Raw genomic sequence first — 13090 nt, forward strand, 5'->3', positions numbered from 1 at the left:
AATTGCTATTTGAAAATATACCTATAAGATGCATTGAATAAAGTCGCAAGATTGATGATTCTTAAAACAAAAACAATGGTCATGTATGAACGATTTTTAAAAAAATGTTATTGAAAGTATCGTCATTCCATCACTTAAAAAAAAAATCATCAACTAATGATAAATTGATCAATATTTCCCTGAAAAACGCAACTTTTATCTTTCATAGATTTATGAAAACACGACATAATTCTGTAGAATTAACCGTAATAAGACAGCAGACAAAAATCGTGGTTTATGAAATAAAACACCAAAAACTATGTGTTCCTCCGTGTAGCGTTTTGCAAATAAACAACTATCACACTATCATAAGCAACAATAAAGTTTCCATATTTTTATCTTATAATATAAATGAGAATAATACATTAATTAACTTTATAGACATAATACGTTTTATAGAGCTTGACATCGTATGTATGCATCTGTTTATTGTTGAAGACTGTACATTGATATATATGTTTTGGTTTATCTGTGTTGTTAGATTGCTGTCTCATCTAAGTATACCCTAATGTGTGCCTTGATCATATACACATTGTCATTCCTGGTCTGTTCCAATCTTACAGTAAACCCTTGACTTAAGGGTGTGTATCCTTTGGCTGTGTGTGATGTATAAATACGCAGCCATGTTCGATCGAAACTGAGACGTTAAATTCGACAGGTTGTATGAGGAGTGTTATACGCTCTCAGCACGTTATAGAACCCTTGTAACAACTTATTGCAAGGTGAAAACTATGTTCCTATCCAACGAACCTTGGGCCTCAATTCACAGTGGCAGGCAAATTCCCAATCTATCATTCCGTTCGACCTGCGGCGCAAATAACTTTTTTCCATTGGACGTTTAGCATACACAGGATAAAGTATGAAGTAGTTTATTTGTTAATTCCCGTAAATTAGATTTAGAGATCAAATAATTAGGTGTCCCCTACCAGGAGGAACATACATTTTCATTGAAAATGTAGAGCTAGTAGAAAGAGCAAATTTCTGAGTGAGTAATTTGTGTAACCTTTAACTTTTTCAAATCTTTTTATTACAATTAATTTCTTAAGCTTAACAAATTGATACCGGTAGTTATATTTTACTTAAAATTGGTTTAAACACTGATATTTCACTTTCAACTTATCATTCTTTGCGAGGGAAGAAGCCGCTTTTATATACCTAATATTAATTAAATCCGTTCTTTTTTCAGTCACTGGATGCTCTTAAGCTATAAGGCTTCCTCATTTCTAATTTAGAGTTTGTACAATGAATAAAAATCCCCTCGCAAATGAATCAAAGTCATCGTCTTATTTAGCTGTTTGTAATATTCATCAGAAACCTTTTCGTTCGTGTTGATTTCTTGAGGTATGAGTATTTAATTTTTCAAAAAATAATCTTTGATTTGTATTTTCCCATATGTCGGTTCCTCTGTCATACTTGGGTTTGAACCTCTCCGTTTAAATTAAATTCATACTTTTTAAGTCTTAAAATGAAATATTTGGATGCTTGATTACAATGAGACAATTATCCGTCTAAGACTAAAAACTATATGAGTCACTGAATGAAGCAGATTGTTTATTGGCAAATATTTTATGCATATATTCATGACGGGAATATCCAAACACCTTAGTATTGCAAAGCGAGTCAACAAAGATCAAATGGTTTAAAGGAGTGTATATTGAACAATGTTGAATAAGATGGTACTTTTGGCATAACATATGCCTTACAACAATACAGTGGAATAAATACCCATATCTAAAGGTGAGTTATTTAATCCCCATTTTTCCACGGATGACGAATTTGTGGTACAAACGATCAACACAATGTACTGTAATTCTGACTGGTTATATCCTCCAAATGTTAGACAAGGCAATTTCAAAACACAACCACTTATTGCTAGGCATTATACTTTGAAAAGCTTCTTTACCCTCCGTACCTACTCCAGATTAAAGTATCTGATGATCAAACAGTTGATTTGATCGGGCAAAGGTTTACGTTTACCGTATCGTCATATGTAATTCGTAATTTCGTAATTCATGTAAAGTTATATATGTAGTTGAATAAGGTATATGCAACATTTATCTTGGCTCAACCGCCTCGTGGACTCGTTGTAGCATTCTCGCCTAGAGTGCGGGACGTCTTATGATTGATTCCTGGCCGGGACAAACCAAACGGCTTTAAAACTGGTATTTGCTGTTTTTCTTCTAAGCACGCGGCATTTAGAAGTCATCATTGATGTGTCCGATAGGGTCACATGTCCCTCTGCGCACTGTTACGACGTGAAATAGCACGTTAAAACTTCTGCTAAGCGTATTTCATTTTCATATCACATCAACATGTTCTCGTCCAGAAATGAATTTAATTCACAACTAGACGTTAAAAAACCAGGCCTCTATCTGTATTGCTCTTAATTTTATCTACACTTAATTCTAGACTTCGACATAATCTGAAAAGTTTTATTCATGGGGTGGTCACATACTAAAGTCTACTTATCATATTCCCATGATCATAATGATGTTGTCATTTTTCTCGACTTATGAGTTTTTAATGTTGCATTTGTATCCTCCGGTTTTTTTTCAAATACCTTATAGAAAGAGAAATGAAATACGACATGTAATTACACGAACAGAAAACATATATGATTAGACCCTAGGTACACAAAATCTTTTTGAAAGTTTATCATATTCCCATGGTGTTGTCATTTTTTCTCGACTTATGAGTTTTTAATGTTGCATTGGTATCCTCCGGTTTTTATTCAAATGTCTTATAGAAATAGATATATGATTAGACACTAGATGCACAAAATCTTTTTGAAATTGGATTGTTACACGCAAAGTTTATCATGTTTGCAATAGTCAAAGCCGCTTAGGAACCAAATTTCAAAACTAAACATGTATAAGAGAAGTTGGATCACAAACGAATATTTGAAAGATCTTTTGCTAATATAAACGTTATGACGCCTCGAATTTATAGGCATAAATAATAAAGATAAAGTGAGATAATTTATTTGATTTGTTATTTTAAACGTTTTTATAGTAATGTAAACACAATGCATAGACACATTTACCACAAAAGAAAGGGCTTTTTATTACATTCAATGAGTATTTGTTTTGTGGACGATGATTTACTTATTGTTTTTCAACAGTTTTGTTTTCACACAGCTTTAGGGTAATTTAAAATCTGCCTCAAATATAGCCAACAACAACATTGAGACGTAGCCGAATAATAGTCCGAAATTCAATGACAGAAACATACACAAATTTGGTATTCTTTTGAAATAACTAAGCACTTCTGGAATCTGAAAAGAGAAAAACAAAGCATTACGAAAGGAATTGATGGTGTTCATTTATATGCACCATTTTCACGATTTTCCAGAAATTTTAGAATATCTGTTGAAAAACATTTTATGATTATATTTCATTAAAACTATAGAGGAATAAAAATTTGATTTGATTGGTGTACAAAAGTTTAATCCTTGTATCTACAATGTATGATGAGTTTATTTAAAACATGTAGAATATTTAAGCAATTTAAAGAAAATTATAACTTTTAAGAAGTGAATGAAATAAAGAAATGCTTTGTTTATTTTTTTTTTCAGTTTTATTTTATTGACATACGTTAGGTTTTTAGAAATCCGGAATATTTGCCCAAGTTTGACAGATTACTCATAATAGCACGTATAACCAATTTGCTGTTGATTACGGTTTTAACTACTAACGTTATACACATTTGCTCCACTTTTGTAAAATGATATATACCGTCAGGTATACGGTTGACAGTTGGTAGCATCTGCTACGACATTGCGAAAATCACAGTCGACGTTTCCAGATTACTCAAAATATTTTCTTTTGAAAATTTGACGAGTATTGTACAAGAATACAAATGCAAGTACTGTATTTGAAGAGTTTAATGCGTTTAAAGAGCAACTTTGTTTATAAGGTAATTTTCATTTCTTTACTCACCTGTTGATTCGTAGTTTATGTTATCCATTTATGTTTTAGAACTATTTTCGACAATGAAAAGGATTTAGCAAATATGAAAGCTACAAAGGTGTCGTGTCACAAAATTTATTTTTTAATGACCAGTTACTTTCTCAAATCATGATAGAGTACACATGCAAGGAACTTCTCTTATGTCTAAGGCTTTAATATCAACTTGAAAGATTTTATCAAGGAAAAATTTAAAATTCTAGCACACACAGAATATTTACTAATTAAAGACTAACATTTTAATACTATACATCAATGAAAAAAGGACCAAATAAATCAAATAAATGAAAAATGTTTAACCATGTTAAAAATGTTTCTTTGTCCTATATGTTCTCCCATTTATTTGTATTGTGGTCCTGTCATGTCATGTTGTCCTTTTGGTGTTGTGTTTGACGTTGCCATTAAAGCGGGAGGTTTGGCATGCCACAAAACCAGGTTCAATCCACTATTTGTTTCTTAAAATGTCCTGTACCAAGTCAGGAAAATGGCCATTGTTATATTATAGTTCGTTTCTGTGTGTGTTACATTTTAATGTTGTGTTTTTGTTGTGTCGTTGTTCTCCTCTTATATTTGATGCGTTTCCCTCAGTTTTAGTTTGTGACACGGATTTGTTTTTATCTCTATCGATTTATGAGTTTCGAACAGCGGTATACTACTGTTGCCTTTATTTATTAACCATCTCGGTGAAAGCAAGAATAGCATTTATTACTTTAATTAGATGCAAATTCTACCCTTTTATTTTCTTACATTAATTATCATTTTCCCTTACAATGTTTACTGCTTCTAAAACATTACAACACTTTTAATAAATGCATATTATGCCAGGTGCGTATACATGATACAAATTTTCTTTTGCACACTACGTGACGATTTAATACCTTTATGATTAGCTAGTAACCAGAGGGTAAATGAATTTCAATTGAAGTAACCATCTTATCCATGCCAAGGCTATGGCATGACACATCAAAGAAGAATTCATTTGTCCACTAATTGTTTGCCTACTTATATTATTAATTCTGTTGCTGATATGTACATTCCATATTTTGCAATATCAACTTTTAACAGTCTCATACTGGAGGGATAAATTACGGCGACAGTAATTCATCGATGTTCATATCTCGTAATTGACTTTAGAATAGGAAAATCGAGGTAACAAACAAAAACTGATCGCGTGAATCGACAGGGTAAGCATTTCCTGATATGCATGCTTCTCTCACCATGCGAAACCACAAAACGGATATTATCGGATTTAAAGTCTTGTTTAATCGGGCATAAGAAAAGAGATGCTGGATATTTTTCTGTCCCCTCAAAATGATTTACGTCATTAAATATTAAAACATTTTCGTTTACCGCATCTTTATCGTATAGAAGACGTATTTCAATTAGAAAATTTGTTAAACTAAGTTACCACTCCATCCAAAATAAAACCAATATAGTCCTTTAAACAGTTCTTTTTATTAATTGTTTTCGTTTGGTTGGCTGTTGGTTTTTAACGACACATTCGGTATCCATAGCTATATCGTGGAGGTCAGTTTTTATTGTTGAAGGAAACCAGAATGTCCGGGGAAAACCACCTACCTTCGGCAGGAAAACTGGCAATCTTAGTCATTTCAGATTAGAGTCGCATGCACCAGCTACGTACGTGGTTTGAACTTGGAACCTTGATGTTGACGTGTTATTGATACTGTAGAAGGATTATGTAGACCACTCGGCCACCAAATACTAACAAAAGTTGTACTACTTACTAAGTTTGCTAAGGCGACATAAATGAACATGCCTGCACCAGCTGAAAATATCCAGGATCTAGCAACATCATTTGAGCTGGCTAGTATGCCTATATATAACCCTAAAAAGGCTGTCAGACTGGAAATGAAATTCAAAACCATTGCTCGTTTGATTGACAAACCGCTAGACACTAAAGCCGCAAAATCTCCTGAAAGAATAAGTTAATCACACATGTTTAATTAATTTCTGAGAAGCCATTTTATTGAGATGGTTCAAAAGTACTCAGAATCCAATCCGTTTTCGTTTATAACATATTATACAACTGAAATGAGAAAAATCTATTTCTAGGGTTCTAATCAGTTGCTCTAAACATAGTCTTTTTTCTGTAAATGCAGAATATATCTATAAACATTTTTTTTTTACAGGTTCGATTTTCCTATGCTCAGTGTTATATTTTCAAAACCATCATCTTGACACAATTATCATTTGGAAATTTTTTTCTATACCATGTGAAATCAAGCGTCCAGCATTAAAAATTGTGATACAAATTGGTACTAGGCCGGGGAAACCGTCGGGAACATTACTTATAATCGGGTAACATTTTTTCTCATAGAATGATAAAATTAACACACCTAATTCATGTGGTAATTCATGACAAAACACAGCTATTGAAGTGGATAACCCAACTGTTATATCTTTACTAAAGGCAGCCCCTATAGCTAGACCATCTGCAAAATTATGTATGGCGTCCCCTACTATCACCATCCAAGCAAGGGCAGATTTATCTGAAATAGAATGCTAAAACTTATAGTGACATATTATGTTATCATTTAAATCACTTGTTTTTCTATGTACTGACTGATAGTTTTATAATCTTGTACTTTTTCATTTTTTATTTTACATTCTAAATAACGTTTAAATTTATCATATTGAACATGTTATGCATTATTGTGTGCTTAATTTTGAATAAAAGAAATGGAAAATTGGTTTTCCTACAAAATAATGAAAACATGAAAGTTTGAAAATAAACTTATCACAGATACCAGTATTAAGATTGTGACTCGCGATTCGTGTACAAAAGACGCACCAGTGACGCTCGAAACATAATGGTGCATATTTTAGGAAAAACGGATATAAAAGAACACTCTCAACAGCACAGGCATAGACAAATTAATATATTATAAATACTAAACGGAATATAACAGCTATTCAGAACTTATTTGAGTGACGAACTCCATCAGAAACACAATTTATTTCGGTTATATCTCTCTCAAGTCTTGACTGATTTTCCTAATTAGGAATGGCTATCAAAATGTATCAACAACACAAACTTTTTAAGTATAAATAACTATTCTGTAAGTTATTTTCGGAACTAAATTTAGTTATTCACAGTTTACTTTTGCATTTTAACAATCAATGTCCGTAATTTGCGCCTTTATCTGACTTATATCAATTCGTTTTTTAATCAGAGAAGTAAAAGTGTATTCTGTCACTAGAAAAATACCTTTTCCTCTTTGACCTTTAATTTCGTTTTCTTCATTTTGACATGTGTACTTATCGTCTTTCTGTAAACCAAGAATGATCAGCAGTTTAAATGAAAGTAAGACTTTCTTAATTGCATGCGTTCAAAACGCATTTCTGGATTCAACTTCTTCAGGAATGCTCCAACCCAACATTTGGAAGATAATAATGTATACGACCTAAGATCGAAAAGAGCAATATGACCAAAAGGGACCTTAAAAAATAGCCGAATTCATATAAGGTCATATTTTTTACTATAAGTCACTTTATCCGAGATATACCTTAAGATTTTTTCAAATTGCTTTAGTGAGTTGAAATTTCAATAATTAAATTGTAATATTATTCAAGATTTATTTCAAAAACAGAAAACATTATAATTGGCCTGCATCACTTAGCGTGAGCTGGTTCTCCGATCGAAAATATCAAGAATACTTTTAATTGAAAGAATAAAAACACATACATATATATGTGATTATTTTCCCGATATCGAAGAGGCATTTAGTCCTTGGAAAATTTTGAATTTAGTATTAATGACAGAATATTTGAATGAAATTGATCGTTGTAAGGACTCATGTTTTATCAATACTGTGCTATTGTGTGCTTTTTATTGTTTGCAGTGAAAATCAAGTATACTCCACGTTTCGCTAGGTTCTATAAGTAAAAATATATATTTTGATATATGTACGGGTGTGTAACTGTTTTCTCCAGTAACAGTAATTTTTAAAGATATGAATATTGAAGCTGTCGGGTATTTATACAATCAGTGAGAGAATGTTGGAGATAAATTTAACAGTCATAATACAACACAACTCTACCAACAAAAACTCCACTAAAGAAAAAAAATATCAAAATATGCATTATTTGCAATAATTGCAATAATTAACAAAGTAATATTTGTTACTAAGATCCATTTCACGTATTGTTGTTTTAACAACATTCCAAACAAGCATTTGTATATACTTTATCTACCTTTTCTTGTGTGCTATTTTTCAGAAAACAAAACGTCAGCTCCAGTAAGAAAAATCCATAAATACTGGCAAGGAGAGCGCATTGCTTTGTCAATATCTCTGAAACTCGTGTGTTTTCCATGTTGCTTTCTCCTTCTAAAACCTGGAATAAAATATTGATATGATTTAAATGTTAAAATACATTTATTTGCTAAAAGAAAACATCTGGATTGACAGGTAATATTGAATTAATAGCTGGGAGTAAGAAAGTACCCATTTTAGTTACAATATTTTACTCGTCAGAAACGTAGTCTATTTATCATGTTTATTGAAACATGATTAACCCTAGCGGCATATTTTACATGAATAATTCGAACATATATAATTACATACTTGTTGCCAGGCAGCATCAGCCATATAAAGATAAACATATAACGTCCTGGATATTTGAAAAACAACGGAAAAAACATACAATGAGAACAATATATTAATAAGTCATACCAGGTGATTACGATTTAAACAGTATCATATTGGTAATATATTAAAATCAATTCTTTATAAGTTCCTTGCATCCGACGCGCTTTTCTCAATTTACCTTCATTAGGAATCCCCAAAGTCAAAAATTTGGGATCCAAGGATGTGTCTCTTATCGGAATTTAATTTATAAACCATTTGTACATGTTAATTCTATATATAGATATAAGAAGATGTGGTATGAGTGCCAATGAGACAACTCTCCATCCAAGTAAAAATTTATAAAAGTAAACCATTATAGGTCACAGTACGGTCTTCAACACGGAGCCTTGGCTCACACCGAACAGTAAGCTATAAAGGGCCCCATAAAAATTACTAGTGTAAAACCATTCAAACGGGAAAACCGACGGTCTAATCTATATAAAAAACGAGAAACGAGAAACACTTATGAACCCCATCAACAAACGACAACTACTGAACATCAGATTCCTGACTTAGGACAGGTGCAAACAAATGCAGCGGGTTTAAACGTTTTAATGGTACCAAACCTTCACCCTTTTTCTGAAACAATATTGTAACATCACAACATAGAAAGACACACTATAAAATATCAACTGAAATAGCTTAACTCAATCAAAGGACATATTAACACCATTGAACATACACTGAACAAATAAATTTGACCTATGACACAATGTAAATACAAAATAAATAAACTAAGGGAAGAATAATAAAAGTAACATGTTATATCGGTTAGAAATGTTAAACAATTAAAGAAAAACAATATGCTCGAACAAAAATACCATCCATTTGCAATAACTTTAAACACAGGTAAATGAAAATAATTTTGTTGTTAGGTATACCTGTACAGTACCAATAGAGAAAGGAAATATTTTTACAAAATAAATAATTTTGAATACAAAATAAATAAACTAAGGGAAGAATAATAAAAGTAACATGTTATATCGGTAAGAAATGTTAAACAATTAAAGAAAAACAATATGCTCGAACAAAAATACCATCCATTTGCAATAACTTTAAACACAGGTAAATGAAAATAATTCTGTTGTCAGGTATACGTGTACAGTACCAATAGAGAAGGGAAATATTATTACAAATAAATAATTTTGACTATATAACACCACCAAATGTAAAAGTTATAATTGAAAACGCAAAAAAAGAAATGATCTTTGTTTATGTATTCTATTATGCTTGAAAAAAAACATTAATCCTAATTTAACTTTAGCATGTTATATGCATGTGACAAAATATAATTTCTAGTATGCAGGTTAAAGAAATAAGACGATTACAGTATTTTTTAATTATATTTTTCAAAGAACAGATTAGGACTATTATTGTATTTTTTAACTATATTTTCTGAACTGTTACTTTATGGAGAACGTGTATATATTATATACGGTATGTCGGTATGTACTATCAACGAAAAAAAATTTTTTTTACGTCACTGTCAAATTTAAAATTATTATCTACTATACCTTTTTTTGTTGGCGTCTTTGTTATATTAATTTGTAAGTTTGTTTGTTTATTCGTCAGTTGTGTTGTATGCCTGTGATGTATGTTTGCTCAGTTTTGGTTGCTTGATCCCAATTATTGTCACATTAACCTATCATGTCTGTTTGGGTTGTTCACCCAATCTTATCAATATAACAGAACTATAAAAACTGTCATACAAGTAGGAGGTTTAGCCACTATAAAATTGTTTGTACCTAGTCGAGATATAGCATATGTTTTTCACTTTTTCCGTTGATTGATAGCGTTTAATATTGTCAGTTTTAATGGACATTCCTTTTTTGAATTTACCTTGGAGGTCGGAAATTTTTGTTTCACTTATTTTCCGAAAAACAGGGGTTTTATGAAAATATATCAATGTGTAAAAAAATAAATATACAAGGTCAAGTGATTTACATCTAAACGCATAAAAATACATCTCACAATAGTGCATCGTAATTTATATATAATTATGCAATAAAGCTGTTCAGTATATTCAAATTGTAATTTGTTTTTTTCCACATAATTAACTAAACAGTAGAGTGATACTTTTTTTATGCAAATCATCCATTTATAGAAACGATAGAACAACGTTATGAACAAATTGCCGGAGAAAGTAAGCATAGAACAGTTGAAATCAACTGCTTTATCAACACTTCGAGTACAAATAATGTATATTCTGTGATGTGCATAATTTTTTTTCATCCTGTCACCTTTATCTGTTTTCAATTTCTTAAAATTGCAATTACAAATGTATCATCATATCTCTGAATAGCTATCTTTTTTTCTGCTATGTATAAATGTATTCAATGAAACAGCTTTTTTCCTACCTTAGCAAACTTTAAAAAGGAGTTTGTACATCCCTTGGATGGTGTTTACTTCCCAAAACAATGTGTATGGTGTAAAGGTGTATGGCATATGGTGCAATGGTAGAAAGTGTATGGTGCTATGGTGTAAAGTGTGAGGGGAATGGTGTAATGGTGTAACGTGCGATCGGTAATGGTGTGAATGAATGGTGTACGACATTTAAAACTATGCAAAATATTGAAAAGAACTGTTTTTTTAATTTTATACATTAACTTACAATATTTTGATCAAAATTCGTTTTTTTAAATAAATAAATAATTTTGTAGTCACGCGCTTTCTTTGAAATTAAATTGCATTATGGTGTAATGTGTAAGGTGTATGGTGCAAAGGTGTTACGTCTATGGTGTAATGGTACAGGGTGTATGGTGTAATGGTGTATAGTGAATGGTGTAATGATGTATGGTGATTGATGTTATGGTGTATGGTGTTAGTGGGAAGTTTACACCATCCAAGGACTGTAATGTCATTGTCAACATAATTAGTCAAACAATTTACCTCAGAAAGTAAGTGTAGAATAGCATCTCCAACAAGGCAACCGACTGACAGCGAGAGTAACATTCCCATCAGATAGTCTTTTATAACCTTCTGTGATAGTTTGACGAATACAGCACCAACAAGTGACGCTAAACTAATAACCAAAACACTCGCTGTTCCTAACCCATATACTACAATAAAATACATTAAGGTATGCATTTCGGAAATTTAAATCATTTATATTTTGTATTTTCAATGAACTAAAGTTAGCTTTCAATATAGTCTCAATACGAATTTTTAATTTTTTTGTTTCTCATCATGAACTTATAAGCAGATATTTACTGAATGACAACACGACGACTACCACCAGTGGAGCCGGTACTGGACATACTTTATGAGCACCAGATTTTACTTTTTTTTCCAATAAATTCTTGACAACATTACCCAGAAGGCCAGCGGATTAGATCAATTCTGCCAAATGCTTTTATTCTATATTATTTCTGCTATCATACGTAAGTCTTTTTCAAACATTTCTTATACTGAATTTCTACTTCTAATTAGTGATACATGTAGTTAATATTCTAGCTCATATAATTTGTAAGCGGTATTTGATTGAGCCTATAGAGATTTATTAGAAGATTTCCATTCGCATTAAAGATATAGTTGGTGTTTTGGTTGAAAATTTCCTATATTTGACAATTGGTAACATGCTTTTTCTTGGAAAAAAAAAAGATTGCGGTCATACATTTTACTTCCAATTTGTGATTTTGTAAATTGTAAAATTGATAGTTTATGTTTCTTGGTAAGACCTGATTTCTTTCAAAGCTTTTGTAGGCCGTGCCTTGCGTTTTATTTAACAGCGAGAGACATATTTATACCAGTAACTACTGTCTATTCATAACTCCGTACAAGGTATACTGAATACCTGGTGATACTTGAACAAAACCTGTCAATATAAATACTTACTTTCAAGAGCTGAAGGAGGGACATGATCTTTTATCATTTTAGCTTTGTCTTTGATTTCTGAACGCTGCAACAAACTGTATATGACAGACGGGCAGATGTCTAGAAATTGTTCTCTTGTTATGCGGTTTATCATTCGATGTTCAAACTTTCTTTCTACTAATTGCATCATATCCTTCGTTGTAAAAATCTTGGGAAAAGTCATATTATAATTAGCAACGTTAAACAAAAAATTCTCCATATAGAATCGGACAATTTTCTACTGTATATGCATCAGAACAAAATTGTGTATTGGCATTTGTTTGCTTTTTGTCAAGGCACGAACAGTATTATAATTGTGATTCCTCACATTAAACCATATAGTTAAATGTAAATGAATCAGATGTAGTTTTGTTGGTTTAAAAGTTATAAATGTCATGATTGTACATAAATCATGTAAATCAGATCACCAATTGAACAGGCTCGAAGATTAAAAGAATATAGATAAATCATGTAAATAAGATCACCAATTAAACAGGCTCGAAGATTAAAAAAATGTAAATAAATCATGTAAATTAGATCACCAATTAAACAGGCTCGAAGATTAAAAAAATGTAAATAAATCAT

The 13090-nt window shown here is 31.4% G+C and overlaps 2 long non-coding RNA genes across 2 annotated transcripts; one reads left to right on the forward strand and one right to left on the reverse strand.

Moving 5' to 3' along the window:
- Window positions 1-1252: 1252 nt before the first annotated feature.
- On the forward strand, window positions 1253-6716 carry LOC127717747 (uncharacterized). Its single transcript, XR_007989332.1, has 2 exons — window positions 1253-1776; window positions 6155-6716. It is a non-coding gene; the product is annotated as an uncharacterized LOC127717747 (long non-coding RNA).
- LOC127717746 (uncharacterized) lies at window positions 2611-12120 on the reverse strand. Its single transcript, XR_007989331.1, has 4 exons — window positions 11543-12120; window positions 7234-8360; window positions 5750-6514; window positions 2611-3313 (listed from the first exon to the last, which is right to left on the reverse strand). It is a non-coding gene; the product is annotated as an uncharacterized LOC127717746 (long non-coding RNA).
- Window positions 12121-13090: the final 970 nt, after the last annotated feature.

This window comes from Mytilus californianus, unplaced genomic scaffold (genome assembly GCF_021869535.1).
Source record: "Mytilus californianus isolate M0D057914Y unplaced genomic scaffold, xbMytCali1.0.p SCAF_10, whole genome shotgun sequence".
Taxonomy (NCBI): domain Eukaryota; kingdom Metazoa; phylum Mollusca; class Bivalvia; order Mytilida; family Mytilidae; genus Mytilus; species Mytilus californianus.